Genomic DNA, 18261 nt, shown 5'->3' on the forward strand with positions numbered 1-18261 from the left:
GCAGAAAGCAAAAAGTTTATTTAGACATTTAGCAACTTTCCTTTTTACTGGCACCTTTACTAGGACTAGGACAGTATCAACTTACAGGTCTCAGGGCAAAAATAAACCATCACATAAAAATGTTTCTGTACAGGTACCCAGTGCTAGACACTTACAGCCATGTACAGATAGCTTAATTTTAAGAAACCCTTAAAGCCAGTAGGAAAATAGAAGCTAAGCTTCTCCAGAAACAAATTACTTCACAGCGCTGTGGCTGCAGCAAAAACGAAGGGAAAAACGGTCCCCTATTTCAGGTTTTCACCTCCTCCCCCTGCTTCTCCCCGCGGGAGGAGCAAGGCATGGCCATGCCAGATTGGGCTGCACTCCGACTCTGGGTCCCTGCCCTTCCATGGCTCCGCGTCCCCACGTCCACCCACACCACGATAATCCCTGCTTTTTATAGTGTCTCTTCTGCAATGCCCCTAGATCCTCTCCACCTCTCAAGACCTCGTTCTTGCCTCACAAGCCCTTTGTTTTCTCCACCCCTCTCTAGCCCTAAACACCCGCCTTCCCTCCCCTGGCTGTCCCTCACGTCCCCTGCCCGGGGCGTTTGGCTGGGATGGAGGAAGGGCAAGCACTGGCCAGCTGGTCAGCCCACTGATGCCAAAGCAAAGCCTGAAACATCTCTGCTTTTCCTTCAGTGGGAAGAGTCATTCAGATCTCTTTCTTCCTCCCAGCTGCAAATTTGCACAAAACTTGCCAGAAGTTGGTATGACTGTTTCAATACTTTCTCCTCCAGTTTCTCTCTCAAATTTTTGAACATGTCCAACAGGCTCGGGAGCCGTCAGGGGACTGGGAAGCCAGGCAGGAGGAGGGCAGACATGCTCCCTGATTGCAAAAAACAGGCAAAACCCCCACAGGTATCCCCAAGGCTTAGCTTCACACCTTCATTCCCTTCCCAAGGGAGCAGCCTCTCCTCCTCCTCAACTCCTTACCCCCCTGGGGTGAAGCCTCTTGTCATGCTACCCCTGTACCCCATGACAGCCCTGGTCGGTCCTCAAGCATCCTCGTGCTTCTCCTGCCGTCCTCCCTCTGCTACTCACAGCAGAGCCTGGTCCCCTGCTCCAGGGAGGGGGCCACCTGCAACCCCCCGTGGTGGCCACGATATCAGGGTACCAGGGACTTCTCCTTACCGGGGCAATTGCAGCCCCACCGGCTACCGAGGGTCTGAGCTTCCAGGGTGTTTGGTTGCTTGGGTGAAGCAGAGAAAAGAATGAAGCCTTAAAAAAGCAGATAGGCTTGAAAATAAATATAAGCCAGCAAACTAACAAAACAAAAATAAAAGCCTTGGAAAAGTTAAAGAGCTTTATGGTTGTGGTTCATTTCCAGCATCCCTCCAGGACTTTGCTGCTCCCTCCATTTCACAGTCCAGGAGCACCCCAAAAGATGGGTTTGGTGGAGACTGGACTCCACAGAGAAGATCAAGCCCAGGTCAGCGGGTACAGAAAAGAGCACATTGCACATCTCATGGCCCGGGGGGCTGCCAGGACCCCCGTGGTGGAGCCCCCGCCTTCCTCAGAGGGACTCAGAGCCCAGCAGCAGGCAGAGCAAACTGGGAGCATCCCAGTTTACACGTTGCCAAATGCAAGGTCTTTATCGCTGGCAGCCCTGTCCGCTGTGTAATGCCAGATATACCACGTGTGTGCCACGCTGGGATCAGCATTTCCCACCTTGCTGAATCCGAGGGCTACAGAGTCATTTTAAACGAAGCTAGGGACCATCTTGCACTATGCAACTAAAACGGTTGTTTATTTACAATTAGAAATGCTTCTTTATTTATGCTAGTTTCCTTTTTCTGTTCATCCACCTGTACGCATGGGCACGTGTTCATATTTATAAAGTTGTGGAGTTTTTTTCCCCTCTTTTTTTTTTTTTTTTTTTGTGCAGCTGCTGTGCAGATCACCCTCTGGTCACTAAGACTCAGAAATGCTGCTCCAGATGATGAATTAATTCCCCTTCATGTTGCAGTAGGACAGTAAGCAAATGCTGACCACTGACTCCTCTGGGACCCGAAGTTCCTCATCCCTGCCTGAGACATGGATGAGCTGGAGGGGAGAGCGGTGACTGCTGTTCCCCGCAGCCCTCTGAGCCCTGCCAGCATCCCTTCGTGAGACACCAGGGACATCACCGTGAGACCCATCTGTACGGAGACCTGAATGTCATGGGGGATTTGTCACTTGCTAGAATGGCGTAAATCACACACAGACACTGAAGCGTGGAGACCGCGGCAGAGCAGGGACAAATCCAGGACCATCCCATGGGAAGGTCAGCACCCACCTGAAGCTTGGGGAGAGCCCTGAGCCTGCACCGCAGGCTTCTCCCCAGGAAGGGCTCCTGCAGCCCTGCCCGCACCCAAAGGCTGCCCGCACCCAAGGGCTGCCCGCACCCAAGGGCTGCCCGCACCTAAACTCTGCCCGCATCCAAGGGCTACCTGCACCTGGCTTGCACCTGCCCATCATAACCCCTCCACCTACGCCACGCAGCACAGAGCAGCATCACCCCTTTTACCGCACCAACATCACCAGCTCTGCGATGCTGACGGAGCCTTTATCAGACCTTATGGATAGCATTCGCAACTGCAATGAGCATAATATTTTAAAGACCTTTCTTTAGACTCTGTTGAAGTTCCTGGGAAGCAACAAAAACCACTGGGAACCTGACTTCTTCTGGACTGTTCTGCTGATGGCTTTGCAGCACAAAGGAAAGACGTGCAGCTCCACCTGACCCTTCGTCCCAATTTCCCCCAGCACTGCAGGCAGCGAGGCGGTGAGAGCTGGAAGTGGAGGGGCTGCACGACTGCTCCTCCACCACTCACCTGGGAGAACATCTCTACCAGGCAATCTTAAAAGAAAAGAGGGGCAATAACAAGCCCCTCTGCAAATCCGTTCACATTTAACTCTGTGCCTCACTAAAGAAGAAACCCCATTTCTTGCTTTTTTCCCCAGCGTTTGCAGCTCTGGTTCATTTTGTCTCTGGACTGAGCATTATTTGAAGGCTCCCCATATTCTGGATAATTTAAGAAGAAAATAAAAAATATTGCTGTACACACACATAAAAGCATTGACTTAGTGATTCATCACGTTGAAGATCAGGTATTTAGCAAGTGGCAGAACATACATCCAGTGATAAACGAGAGCTGGGCTAGCGCTGATGAGAACGACCAGTTTGATGGTACCGGACACTGCCCTGGGTACCTTTGCCAGCCTTTGCCCAGAATCAGCCGCCTGCCTGTTTATGGGACATCAAAAGTGCTAACAACATGGACATCAAGAGTGACTGAAAAAAAATAAATAAACCCCAATCAAGAATGACTAAAAAAAAATAAATAAACCCCCCAAACAAAAAAACTCCTCAGGCAAATGTAAATCAGCGTATTTGGACAAACACTACTGATATAAAATAAAAGCCTCAAAAATTAATTTTTTTTTGTGGATGGACATCCTGTTTGAAGTCTGCAGAGGGAGGAGGGCAGCAGAGCTGTGCAGAGGACGTCGTCTTGGCTCCTCACCGCCTCGCTGGCTGTGGGGCTCAGCAGCACCCCGGAGAGTAAGCCCAGGAGTTTGTATATCAGCATCCAGCAGTTGTACCAGCTGTGAAATCAAGCCATCTGAAATTAGCCTTAGCATGTTAAATAACATTTTTCATAGGGAGCTTGCTTCATTATCAAGAAGTACTAAACATGAAGTGAACATTATGCTTATCGGTGTAAAGCTACATGCAGAGGTAGAACATGATTCAGTACAGGATCATGAAAGACGTGATGGACACAGCAAATTCAGACGCTTTCAGTGTCGTTTCTGTCAGAAGGAGGGAAGGGAGAGATGGGGCATCAATGATCTGTGTTCCTCTAAGCCGCGGTAGCACAGTCACACGCAGATCTGATTTCCCGGCAGCGCCGCTTTTTGGGCAGCTCAAAACTAACATTTTTCTGAATCTGCTCAGGAATTACGGTAGCTTTTTTTTTTTTTTTTTCTTTCCTGACTTGGTGAAAAGCAGATTTAATTTTGGATTTAAACCGTTCAGCAGCTCAAAGGCAGCCCCATTCTACTAGCAGAGAGTCAGGGAGTGAAGCTATGTAGCTGCTCTCAAGTTGTGTACGGACACTTCTCACTGTTGTGTATGGGACATCAGGAAAAATAAAGTGGCATTGAGAACATCCCTAAAGGATTACATTATAAAAGATCTAATCAATTTTCATTCTCGAAGTTAAATGAATTCAAAAGATAAGCCAATATTCAGAAGTAAAGAAGATTTCCCAAACGTTTAAGTTAGTCTAGTGTTAATAATGTAAGTAGGATTTATTTAAGTAAGTTTCTATGGCATCATCCTCTATAATCCTTGCTATGCAAAGCTCAGAAAAGTTCTTTATGCAAGTGCCTTCAGCCTCCCTGGCAACCAGAGAGCAGCAGAGCTGGAGGTGGTGGGATGTTTAGTTGACCCTGGGATCCAGGGAGGAGTACCAGAGCCATAGGGACCGTCTCTCAGCTGTCTGCAGTACGACGTGTAGGGGCAGTACTCTGCAAAATGGGAAAAAAGGATTCCTGGTGGCAGTGTTAGTGCCCGGGCAGGCTGTGACTCAGACCTTCCAGCTCCACCTCCGGTCCCTGGGCATCCTCAGGAAGGTGGCGGTAGCCGAGCATTTCCAGCGGATGGAGGGAAAAAGGCCTGGCTTTGCCTCGGAGGGGGCTGAAGGCAGGCACCCCACCCACCAAGCCCATCATCGCCGCTGCACTGGAGCTGAGACTTTTTACGTGAGCCCACTTTGCTTTTCACGTGGACCATCCCTGAGACATTGCCCGCTCTCATACTGCAGCTAACTCACACCCTGCTTCGTATTGACATCCGACCAGCTTGTAACACCTGATGTCTACGACTTGCCATCGCTGCCAGGAGTCTGTTTCCGCAGGGAAGCAGAGCAGCACAGCATCACCCCCTCGGAGATTCCTTGGGGTGACATTTAGAGACATACCACTTCGCACAGCATCGTTATGGCTGGGTGCACAGAGAGGTGCTAGGGACTAATGTGAAGAGGGAGAAAGCATTAAACTGTGAAGATGAGCATATTCCCCTTCTGACAGCAGGCCAAGACCGTAACCTGCTTGACTAAGCAGCCCTTTGCTTCAAGGATGGACCTGTGTTGGGCCTGTTTATAGCGGAAGGCAATACACCCTTGAGTTCACGGCTATTTCTGATATTCGACCTGGCAGATCAAGTATCAAATGCAACCCTGGAGTGGCTGCATTGATTAGTTAGGGAAAAATTCTTACGTATCTCTATGCTTTTTTATATTTTTATATAAATGCATGTACGTGTATGCATATGTTTGTATGGCATATAAATATATATACATGTTGTTTACCTTATCCTTTGCTTCAGATAGACTGTAACTAACGTGATGTACACCCAAAAGCAAGGGAAAACCCGGGGTTACTGGGCATCACCGACCCATCACAAAGCTTACAACAGATGTGTTGCTTTGACCCAGCCACCCCAGATGTGCCCTGGTGCTGCAGACCTGTCTCCAGGCATCAGTATCCACCAGAAGCACTCCCAGTTCTCCTCAGTTTTTAATGACAGGCCTTTCTGTCCATGGCTTTCTCCCGGACCTGTGTTATGCTGAGGGCTCAGCACTGGTGCATCTGCACTTCAGGATCCATGCTGGACCTTGCAGAATGGATCCCAGGGTCAACTAAACATCCCACCACCTCCAGCGCTGCTGCTCTCCGGTTGCTAGCACAACTCCAGGGGTTGAAGGAAAGCAGTACGCCATACAGGGACGTGGTTCAGCGGTGGACTTGTCAGCGTTAGGTTTACGGTTGGACTCGATGATGTTAAGGGCCTTTCTTTGCCAATGCAAATGATTCTACGATCCTATGACATCAATACATGGCTGGCTACCTGCCAGCGCGCACAGCAGCAAGGGCAGGTACGGCCCTGACGCGAACGAGGGGCCAAGGAGAGGCTGCTCCTTCCCCTCCCCTCCGCAAACCTTTGGGTCCTGCCAAGGAGACAGCCCGTGCCGTGGTGCAACCTCGGTGCCTGCCCTACCGGGGCTGCAGCGTGGGAGGAGGCACTCGGGAACACCGGGGAGGCAAACGTCACCGCGTGTCGATGATAGCAGAGATCTCCTCCTCCACGGGAGCGCAACCAGGGAACGAGAACAAGTGCTAAGGGGGAACTCGGGGTTATCCGCGTACCGCCCGGGGCCAGCGGGAAACAATTCTGTCTTGAGGTGGTGAAGTACAGGGACTAACCAGAAACAATCGATTTCTTTGTCTTGGGTGGGGAGGCTCAGGCAGGGGTGTGCTCAGCTGGTTGGGGGGGGGAAGGAGGGCAGGGGGAAACAGGAGGACGACCCTTCGGATGCCTGGTGCCCGGCTTGTGGGAACCGTTCCAATAAGCAGCATTGAGTCACCTGTGCGCAGGAACCGTGACGGGGAAGAGAGGCTGAGGGCTGGATTGGGTTGCTCACGCCTTGGGGTTGGGTGCCCTATAACAAGCCCCCCCCAGGTCCTATGTGATACCGACCAGCACCCCGGGGGTGTTGCAGATGCCATGGGGTAGTTCAGCTGGCGTTAGGGGTGCGGACAACCAAATCAAGCCCTGATTGCAAAGCTCTCGGGGACTCCGGCATTCCCAAACCCACAAGCAAGCCCCATCAGGGTCATTTCTCCAGTACAACCCAAAGAGTGGGGTTTCTACTTAAGGACCCTCTCTCACCGGGGTCTGCACCTACGTGCCTGGGGCAGGAGGCTCCTGTCAAAAGAAAGGCAAGTGGTTCCCCTTGCAGAGAGGAGCTGAATCCCCTTCAGATGGGTGAGAGCTGGGCTGGTGGCAGCAGGGCCGAGAGGGGCTCAGAGCAGGCAGGACCCCCCATTGCCAACACCTGCCCGCCCTTCTGCAGGGGACCACCACCGCCACTGTCCCTCCTCTTCCTCCCTCTGGACAGCCGGTCCCTATGTCAGAAGAGGGAGTGCAAAGCCCACTCGCAAAGCAGGGCACAGCGCTTTGGATGATTCCTAGATTCAAATGAATCTAGGATGAATCCTAGATTCAAATATGGAAGCCTGTGGAAGGGGATTTCAAAACCAGTTTTGCTAACTTTTAGGCCCAGGAGGCTTGTTATGGCGAATTGGAGAGGAAAGACATCTTCTGAGTTTAACTGAATGGGAAGGGGGTGAGGCGAAGGACCTACGGAAATCCGCTTTCCTCATCCTCCTCTCTTGCAGGGGGGCCTTGCTGCCTACGTCCTCTGAGCAAACTGGGCTTGGCAAGACCTCGGCGGGGGAAAGGCGAGCCCCCGGAGCTCGGGGCAGAGGGCTGATCCACCATGTGCTGCCTTGTTTCTTCAGAAGCGAGCATCGACCCAGCATGAAGAGAGGGGCTCGAGACACCCCTTCTGCCCCTGGTTTGTGAAGCGGGGTGCCAAGGTGACCGGCCATCTAAGTCTGGAGCTGCTCTTGCATTTCCCTGGACACCAGCCCAGGGTACATCAGATTAAAAGCCACCAACCCAAGCAGGAACAAGCCAGCAACATTAGGACAAGCCTTCTGCTGGGCTGTTCTCCCCGGTGACAAAGTGCTGTCACATCAAACCCTCTGAAGCCATCGCTGGCCCACACTGAGCTCCAGGCGACGTAGTCGGAGGGGTAACCTGTAATGCAACCGGGAACCTGAAGCCCTTAAAGCAAGTATTCACTACAACATGTATATTTTTCATTTCGAAATGTCTATAAAGGTAAAAGGATACTAAGAGAAAGTTATTTCCTTCTCCTAAACCTTGTCCTCCTTCCAGCTGTGTCATGGGAGAATGATGAATTCAAGACAAGAATGGCCCAAATGTCGGTGTAACAGAGCACAGGATTTAAAGCACATCTGCTCTGTAGAGGTCTGTACGCCCAGAGCCACTTTGATTTAACCAACTGAGAGGACAAAGAAAGAAAATAAAGGAAAGAGAAAGAGAAATAAACAATATGTAAGTTTTTATTTTCTCCCCATCAGTCCTACAGATAGATGGCCCACACTTCTGTGTCACAGAGGAACATAAAGATGACAGATGGAGCATATAAAGCCATTTGTCCTCATCCTGTCCTCATTCACCCATTTTACTGCTACCACAGCCCAGGAATTGCTCTCTTCAAGAACGCACGTAAACTTGTTTTCTTTCTTTCTGTTAAAAGGTGAAGTGAATGAGGTCAGGCCAGTAACAGAAAGTCCTGTTGGCACTAGGATGACCCACCTAATGTGAACGGGAACCAAATGTCCGTGCCGAGCTGAAGCCCTGACCCTGGGGCCATCTAAAGCCAATGAAGGTCACCTTCCCGGCTCCCTCCATGGCCAGACAGGCTCTTTCAGAAAGGGAGCAAACCTCATTGCCAAGGTCACCCTTTGCAGGACCTCTCAGCTGTCCTGACAGCATCTCCCACTTGAAGTCTACTTGAAAGCAATTTTTTCAGGAGTGTTTTAGCGAGGGTATCGCATCAGGGTCCCTACTTCGCACCATCTGCAGGTCTGCATTTCCCAATGCAGCCAACGATAGGGATCATTTGTTTTGAACATTGAAAATCTGTGAGACTAATGTAATACCTAAAAATTCATCAAATTAGCCCATAAAGTAGCAATAATTTCATTACATCATGCAGTTACAATGGCCAAGCTTAGTTACAGCATGGGAAGAAAACCTCTGACGGACAATTTCTGACCACCGAGTTGGCTCCCATAATTGCGTAGGCAACAGTCTAAGAAAGTTTGTGTAAAGCTACACTTTACATGTGTAAAGTGTATGGCAAAATGGCAAAGCATTTACTAAATAATTGGTATTCTGAATAGATCCCAACGCAATCAGGGGTTGTAGAGGTGGCAACAAATAATTTTAATTAAATTATTGGCAGAACTTTTTCTTACTGCTAATTAAATTTCACTGAGTAAAAGTATTTTAAAGGGGCAAAGGAACTGAGCCAAGGATTTACCTCCAGTCCAGGCTAGAGGAGAGAAGGAGGGGAAAAACCCCAACCCTGAAACTTTCAGTTGAGGCCACCTGGCCGGGGTTCCCAACTTCCGAGGCTTCGTTCTGACTCACATCGCTCCCCTCCCAGTTTCTCCTCTTGCAGGTGGCCCTCCTTAATGCAAACAATTAAATAGGCATTAGGTGAAAGTGGCTGATCCTGTTGCCTGATGAGGAGGACGTTTGGCAGGAAGGTAAGGGCACCCAGCTTGTTGTTCAGAGAGCAGGCCCTTTCTTGTTCTCCGCATTTCTAAAGCTCTCTTTTGTTATCGAGGAGGTGAATAAAGAGGTTTTGAACCTCTCCAAACAAAGTCCAGCCAGCCTGAGGCTGAAACCCAGAAACAGCATTTGTAGAACAGAGTTAACGGTGGGTTCCAGCAAACAGAAACTCATCGTCCAGTTTATATGTAATTAAACCTTGCTGGCCCTCCCGTCAGCAATGGGACCTGCCATTGCAAAGCCCTCGGCTGCAAGGTGCTGTGTGCCTATGCTCTGCACCGGTAGCCGGCTCAGGATGCGACCCAGCTGGTCTCTAAGGGTCTGGGAGGGGACATCTGCCACCAAGAAACTGTTTTCAGTGGGGGAGGGATGGGCTGCTTTCCATCACCTACCTGGTGTGAACATGCCTATAACGGCTGGGCAAGAGCTTATTCCTGCTTTGGGAAAACTGCTTTCACTTCGGGAGGAAAAGCAGTCTTTGATCTCTGGCTGGTGAAATGAGAAATGCCATGGACTCAGCCTGAAGTCTGTCAGGTTTGTATGAAGTTCATCAATGACCAAGCCTGCCCTCAGCACACATGTCATTTTACAGATGTTGTTGCTGAAAAAGGCCACCCAGAAGCCCCGACAGCTGTTACAACAATCACCAAACCCCACCAGCACTTCTAGTCCAGCCTGGTTGTGGTTGATGTGCCTTGGCCCATGAGCAAGGTGGAGCAGAGAGCTGTAATGCAGATAACAGAGGTCCTGGGGACCGGCAGGAGACAGTCGGGATGGATGGGGCTCTGTGCACAGCTGAGCCCGGCGGCACTGCCCGCACCACCACCGACAGCCCAGCCCTCCTTCAGCCCAGGGTGCAGGTCAGCCCCAGCACCCGTATTGCACGGTGTAGCCCCAGGGAAGCAGCAGCCCCTGAACTCCCCAAAAGCCTTCTGTGGAGCTAAAGGCAGGCTGTGGTGTGGGCTGTCAGGAAAGAGCTACCTGTTGGGTGACTGCCGGGGCGGCCCAATGTCATCGGAGGTAACAGAGTGTCCGGGACGGTCTGCTGCTGTGTCTCAGGTTTTATCATCACCCTTCGAGAGGGATCTGTGATGTTACTGGGCAGCGATACCTGGTGGGATGTTTTTTTGACCTTTTGGTTAATCAAAACCAGAGGTGCAGCCCCCTTCCTTTAGAGAAGGTAAAAGCCCACAGGACATTTCCAGTTGTCCCACCGAAACCTCTCCCGGAGCGGCATTTGTTAGTGCTGACACCAGCATACCCCCAGCCCCCTCCCTTCCTCGGCTTCCCCCCACACCAGCACCCGGCTGTCCGACCCGGCCCCCAGCGTGCTGCCTCTTTCCTTTTTCTCCCTCTGCTTATTTGTAGTCCCTTCATCGTTAGTTCCCACAGGACTATCAATAGCATATTTGTCTGACACAGACAGTTTCACTGCTATAAATTCTCCCTGGCCCATTGAATAGACACTTCTTAATTAGGTTTTAGAGGTTTTTTCCATTAGCAGAGAGACATTAAGAATTCAGGTCTCACTTCTGAAAAGCAAAATATGATAGAAAGGGAAGCTACTTGATTTGCTGCAATATTAATCTTTTCCTCCCTGTATTTATGGGCATGAATCGATTGCTGTTCTGCTACTGTGGACACAAATGTGTTTGACAATTTACTTTGTTGTGCTACAAATAAAACATTTAATCCAGTGATCCATCGTGAGATGGGCTACTGTATTGTCTGTGTGACATATACAGAAAATATGAACGATATCTTTTATCATCAACATTTGATTGCTTTCAGCTTTGCACAAAACAGGCGTATGTTCTCAGTGTTAAAGGGGGTTTCTGGCTTTAGCTCTCAATTTGTCTCGCAGATCTGAGATAGGGTCTTATATGAAAGGGGAAAAGATTTTGCTGCTCCCACCTCCTCGAGAAGTGTGCAAGAGCGAAGCTGTGCTGCCTTCGGCCCTGGACATCAACCTCCACTGGCACAACAAGAGGGCAAGCGGTCGCTTCTAGTATGCTCCCAACTCCTGGGTGGTCCAGACTCAGGGAATTCATGAACCAACTGAGATAATTTGGGTTTTTTTAAAAGCCCGGATGGATTTTCCCTTCCAGGAACTGTTGCAAAAGGCTTTTTGTTGAGCTGACAGATTGCTCTCTTGCTTGCTGTCCATCCCATCCCAAAACACCTTCAGATTGGGAAGAACTATCACGGCGGTGTTTTGCCAGTGCACTCCTTGAAGGCTTCAAATAGCTATTTCAGTTTATTCATCCTGACAAAGTTTTATGTTGAAAAGAATCCCAGCCAACTCTAATGAGCAATGTTTTAATCCTGCTGGGTACACCTGATCCAGCTCTTACACCCCAGCTATAGTCCGGTGTGTTGCGTTTCCTTTTGTCGGGTTACACCGGGTGAGCGGGACGCAGCAAGGGCAGCCCCAGGTGCCATTTCATCTGCCGTGGCATCCTTCGTCCCAGCTGGAGACCACCAACATGGTCGTCTAGGCCTGAGCTAAAGACCTTTGTGGCTTCTGCAATGCTCTCGCCTGCAGTAACATATTATAAAAAACACAGTAAAGAAAAATGTTCTTCTTAAGATTTTATAGTTTCAAGAGGAAGAAAATATTTTTTTTTTCCTTTTCTGATTCTTGCCAAAACTTTGCAGTTCACTTCGTATGCTCACTCTCTTTAAAATCCTTAAAAGGAATTGTATAGCTAGCCTTCTTTTGTCTTTTGAAATGTCTACTTTTTTCTTTCTACTTTCTTCTTTCATTATTTTGTTAACTCCCTTGAAGACTGTAACTATATAGAGAGACTGTTTTCCCCTGAAGCAGCTCTCCCATTAATCCTCATATACTCTTGCTAACATTAGAGCTTAATAATTCTCCCTCTATTTTTAACCACATTTAATTGGTACGGAAGAAACACCTCCTGGCCGGTATTTCCTCCACTCACTGTCATCCATGAGAAGAGCAAGAACTCACACTTGCTAAAAGCAGCAACCGTTTTGACTCCGCTCTGCCACCACCGTAGGTAATTTTTGGTAGCAGCTCAGCTAAGCCACTCCAGGTCGCTTTCTGCCCTCTGATTTTTTTACAGACCCTGCCACACTGAGCCTCCCCCAGCCCTCACCATTATTTGAACACAGCAGTTTAAACCATATCTTTTTGCTACCTGCTTTCGAAACGGCCAGGGTAAAACTTCTCTGAAACGACCTTTTCCTCCCGCATGCTGTCTTAGGCTCACTTACGATTTCCTAGGTTTCCTGCTCCTCCTATTTCAGGAATTTCTCGTTTGTATTTATCTCTCTAGCTATTTGTGCCAGAAATAACCTTACAGCCCTTTGCCTGGTTTTCGAAGTTTTGCTCGCCCACTGTTCCCAGAGGAGCAAATAAGAACTATGGATTTTATTATTTTTTTTCTCATGTGTCCTGAATAATACTCAGTCCTTGACATGTAAGGTGAAAACCAGAGTTCACAACCTGCTCTAAGAAGCTGCAGGAAAACTAAAAGGGGAACATTTACCTTTACCTTGCAAGCTTAACAGCTGTAACACCTGCGTGCCCCTATTTACGTTACCCCTGGCTCTGACACTGATGAATGAATTATGCTAAAATGATAAAATAGGGGCAATATTTATCAGCTGTTCCATGCCATTGCCCTCAACACGTCAGTGTTTGGAGCTGCCAACCGGTCTCGGTGCCTCCCCGTCCCCTGTCCTGGGTGCAGGTGAGAGGTGTTGGTCTGCTCGTACCCCTTGCTGGCTGCACCGCGGGTGATGCCACTCCACTGCACCTGCGAGCATCCCTCCCTCCCACCAGTCACCGTGGGAGGGAACCGACCCAGAAACCCTCCCCACTTCACAGGCGATGCTAGATTTGGGTCTTTCTTCTGGAAGTTGCAACCGATCTGCAGAGGTGGGGTTGCTTTCAGTTTTGGTGAGTTTTGGGAGCATCTATGAAAATCCACCCATCACAGCATTTTCCATTCTCCAAACTGGGATGCTTTGACTGGATTTAGTATTAAAAACAAACTAGGTTATCTGGATTTTGAGCTCAAAACTTTCACCAGATGATTAAACTCATCAATTCAGGAGCATTTGAGAAGAAGCTCCTAAAAATGATGATAACCAAAAGATGCAATGATAAAATGATAGGATCAGCCAGACTGAGCTAAATCTGTCCCTAGCCTGGTTCCTCATGCCATGCATGGACACTTACAGGTGCTTACAGGAAAACTTCAAGAAGGAGTAGAGAGAATACAGTCTTACACCATATTCTTCTCGTTTACAACCCCTGCCTCATCATTTTATTGAATGCCTTCTGGTGGTTGCATTCCGAGAAATCATGAGTAACATTAGCTAAAGGCCAGCTGACCACAGGCTGTGAAACTTTCACAGAATACTCTTCCAACCTCCAGGAATTTTCAGCTTAGACATTTCCTGAGATAGATGTATAGCTCAGGGATTTAACAACCCCAAACGATTTTTTCTTCAGTGAGCTCATCCAGTTGCTTTTCAGACCTGTGTGAAGTTTTAGCATCCACAGCGTCCTGCAGAAGGGAGCTCCACAGCTGGACTGCATCGTACCCACGCCCTCGGTGAAGAACTGTCTGCCTTCACGTGCTTCTAACCTGCCACTCGGGCTTTTATATTAGGTGAGACAGTGGGCTCTGCCTCCTGTCACCTGTATGGAGCTCACAGCCTGGAGAGACCTAGAGTTCGTGGTCATTCCTGGTGTGGATGCTGTCCCACACTGCTGTCCCCAGCATGGGACTTTTTACAGTCTGAACATTGAGAACACGGCATGAGAAAGTGGATGTACTGTGGGTTTATACGGTGGCATAACATTGTGAATCTGTGTGATTCTCTATCCCTTGCCTAATAATTGCTAACCTGCCATTTGCTTTTCTCACGGTTGCTAAGCACTGAGCTGGTGTTTTCATAAAACTGTCTGTTATCCCCCATATGCTCATGTCATACTTACATCGTACTCGCGCGTACTCGAGTGATCATAATCAGCTCAGGGCCCATCATTTTATTTGAAAAGGTAGGATTGCTCCTTTCCCTGGTGTGCATCACTTCAGATTTACGGACGTCAGGCATCACCTGCCATCTTCTTCTGCAGTCATTCCATTCTGCACAATCCATCTGAGCAATTGGCTCATATCTTTACTACCACAGAAATATTGTGTTGTCAACAAATTTTACCTTCTTGCCTCCTCTTCCAGATGGTTTATGAGCTTGTTAACCGGCAAAGGTCCCAGCATAACTCTCTGCAGGAGCCTCCTCGTGACCTCTCCCCGCAGTGAAAACTGTCCACTGGCTCCCACCTTCTGCTTGTCACCCCATCATTTATCCAGGAGAAAACTTCCCCATCTGTCCTGTGACAGCTTAGTTTCTAAGATCCTTACACTCTTCAAAATCTTTTTTCATAGCTCATTGCTCCCATGAGCCAGAGGGTTTTTCTCAGCATCTCTTCTAATCACCCTTTCTCCTTTTTAACTTGGGGCAACCAGAACGTCACAAAGCGATGCAAGCGTGGGAGCAGCAGGGATTGCGACGGTATCAAAATTATGTTTGCCACTCTGTACTCAGGCCCTTTCCTAGTAAACTACTAAAACTCAATTTGCCTTTTTGGCACTTTGAATATTCATTTGGCATATCCACAGTGATGCAAAGCTATGTGAGTGACAATAGCTGATTTGCAGCCCATCTTTGTCTTTGTATAATTAGGTTACTCTTCCTCCACGCCCTTTACTTTGCACTTACCCACTCTGCCTTCCGTTTGGCATTTATCACCCAGTCAGTCTTGTAAGATACTTCTGCAATGGCTCAGTTACCTGCACTTTTGAAAAATATGAAAAATAGTTCTGAATCATCAGCATATTCATCACCTCATTATTCACCAAGATTTCCTGATCATTTATGAATATATTGAACAACAAAAATCTTCTCCTCTCCCTTGTGATTGCTGACCTTTGTTTCCTATCTTAAAAGAAGCTATTTGTTTACCTCTTTATGATTTTACTTTCCTGCCGTCAGCTGGGTTTTTGTTTTTGTTTTCTTTATTTGGCTTTGAAAAAAAGTCTTTTTTCTTCTAGTATCTTCCTTTACTCTGTCATTTAATTATTCTGGGTCTATATGTGTGCCTGAGGACATCCTTTTCATACTTTTTGTTTGATGGTAAATATTTACTCTGAGTTTTTCATATTATGTCTTTAAATAGCACCCTGCTCTTTGCAAACATTTCACCTCTTTTACTCTTCCTTTAAGTTCCCTTTAATAAGTCTCCTTGGTTTATATGTTTCCCTTTTTAGAAGGTAATAGATGAGGATTTGAGCTTTTTTATTGCTTGGGGCACGGTAAACTGGAATGCATCACAACCACTACCATAAAGAGACCTTTCGATGGCCATGTCTTGAACCAGATCTTCCACATTTCTCAGGCCCAATTGAAGAGTTTCTTCCCCTCTCTGGGTCACTGCAAAACTGATGGGGACTAGAAAAGAAACGAAATGCATCTTTCCCCACCTTGCTGGTTACAGCCAGCATGTCCTTTTCTCCACAACCTGGTCCCCACCTCATCTCAGGAACGATAAGCATTTGCTGGCAATGCAGATCTCACGGGCTGCTTGGAGAACCCAGAAGCATTAGGAAAAATAATAGGCTCAGATCCATCTTTCTAAATTGGCACTGAGCTTTGCAGTTGCAACTAAAACTTTTTGCAATGTATTGGATGTTGAAATTCAGGCTTTTAGATCTGACGCAGCTCTGAGTTACATATTTGATTAACTTCAGGTAATTATTGTTTTCATTTTACCTTGCGCAAGGATGATGGCCACAGAAGTGTGACAAAAGCCCTCCTCCAGCACTGTCTAAGGTTTGTAGCAACGATGTGTTCTTTACAAAATTCCCCTGAAGGAGTCTGTACACACCAGGTTAAAGTTGGCTTTGACACCTGCGTTAGAGTATCTCAGGTAGGTATGTTTATCAAAGCAGTGGGTCTCAACGGTCACTTTGAACTGTCTGTTCCCAGAATTAAGACGTAGGGTTTTCTCTGTGTATTTTTTGAACCCACAGTGTTATTTAGTAGATAGGCAGATAATATCGTGATTTGAGAGGTTTTGTGTGCTTATCCATGCTTGTAAATACCCTAAGGGTGGGTGTCAAGGGGATGGGGCCAGACTCTTTTTGGTGGTGCCCAGTGACAGGGTAAGGGGCAACGGGCACAAACGGAAACTCAGGCAGTTCCACCTGAACATGAGGAAGAACTTCTGTGTTGTGAGGGTGGCAGAGCCCTGGCACAGGCTGCCCAGAGGGGCTGTGGAGTCTCCTCCTCTGGAGATATTCAAAACCCACCTGGATGCATTCCTGTGCAACTGCGAGCGTGCTTTGGCAGGGGGTTGGACTGGGTGATCTCCAGAGGTCCCGGCCAACCCCCACCAGTCTGTGATTCTGTGATTCTGTGTGCTAACTCATCTAGGTAAAACACGTGGGGGGCTGACGGCCCTCTTCTTCATTTACACCAGAAATGCCAGGGTTGGATCCCTGCTCCCAAGCATGGATCAACACATCTCACACAACAGGTCGTCAGAGACAGCGTAGTACCTCTTACCCCGACTACTTTCTTCCTCATTTACAGCTCAATGCTTCTTTCTGTAGTTCCTTCTCCAGACCCATTCAGATTTTGGTCCTGCTGAGGGCAAGTTTAGCGGCTTGGGGAGACAAGAAGTGCGGTGGGACACTCCTGGCTGCAGCAACCTACATCCGAACTTAGGTGTACGTGAGGGTCACAAAGGTCCCCTCTCTATCCCATTTCTCCCGACTCCGTGCCTCCCCTCTTTTCCCCAGTGACACACATCTGCCCCTGTTCTGATGGCTGACCTTTTTATGCAACAGGTTTCCCTGTAGTATGGCTTGCAAAAGCAAGCCAGGCAGCAACCGTGCAACTGGAGCTTTGCAAAACTTTTGGCTGGACTCCACGGGCTTATATATACAAATGAGTGTTTAAATTTTTCCAAAAATCTCATTTGTCCCATATTTCAGCCTGGATTTAACAACACTCACAGTTTCAAGCTTTAGAGTCTCACGTGCTATCCTTAGGTCTGGCTGTGTTTTCCCAGACGTGGTATTTTTAAGCTTCGCTGTGAAGCATTCCTTGGCCGATTGCTTCTGAAATGGCAACCACTCCGAAAGAAGAAGGGAAAGCCATCCCCAGCCCATGCCCAACAAGGTGACCCAAGCGAGTGGCACGGACCCTACCGCTCTGCAGGGACACCTCCAAGTTGCTTTGTGGGAAACAAAATTTTTGAGCATGTTTTACAACAGACCTATATCTAAAAATAACATGATTAGACAGCTCCTACACACACTCGAAATATTGACCTTTAAGCTTCAAAACCATGGGGATTTCCTACGTGGGTTAGAGAATAACCTCTGCTAGGGAAACCCAATACAAATTTGAGATTGTGGTGCTTGTTACAGGTGCTGAGCTGCGAATCTTTCTGGGAACCTCTTCCAGGTATTTTTGCTTCTGTTCAAATGCACACACCTGCAAAATCCCAACAATCTTGCTGGCCTCTTGAAATTCCCATTCCCAGGTGTGTTTGACACAGAAATATATGAGCGCAGGCTCAGAACAGGAAGGAACTTCAGGAATTGACTGCAACATCCCTTAACGTTTCTATTACAAGTTTTTCAACCTCCAGGTAACTCCAATTGACATCGGGGACTGAGGAGGACTGCAATGATTTCTGCCATTCGCCCAGGATCCCTGCTGCGTGCAGAAACCTGCAGCTCCAAACCCAGCCTCCTACTTCTTTTACCTTTACTTACTTTTTTCTAGGTTTTAGCAGGACCAGCAAGGAAGCTCATCGCTGTACCATGCCTCGCAAGGACAAACGGCACGTGGGAATGTGCTTATTGAAAACACAAGGGTCTGCGGGACAGTAGCTGGAAGAGACCCATGTCCCTAATTCCAGCCACAGCGTCTTGTCCAGAGATGCAC

This window comes from Cariama cristata, unplaced genomic scaffold, assembly GCF_000690535.1.
Source record: "Cariama cristata isolate BGI_N322 unplaced genomic scaffold, ASM69053v1 scaffold10266, whole genome shotgun sequence".
Taxonomy (NCBI): domain Eukaryota; kingdom Metazoa; phylum Chordata; class Aves; order Cariamiformes; family Cariamidae; genus Cariama; species Cariama cristata.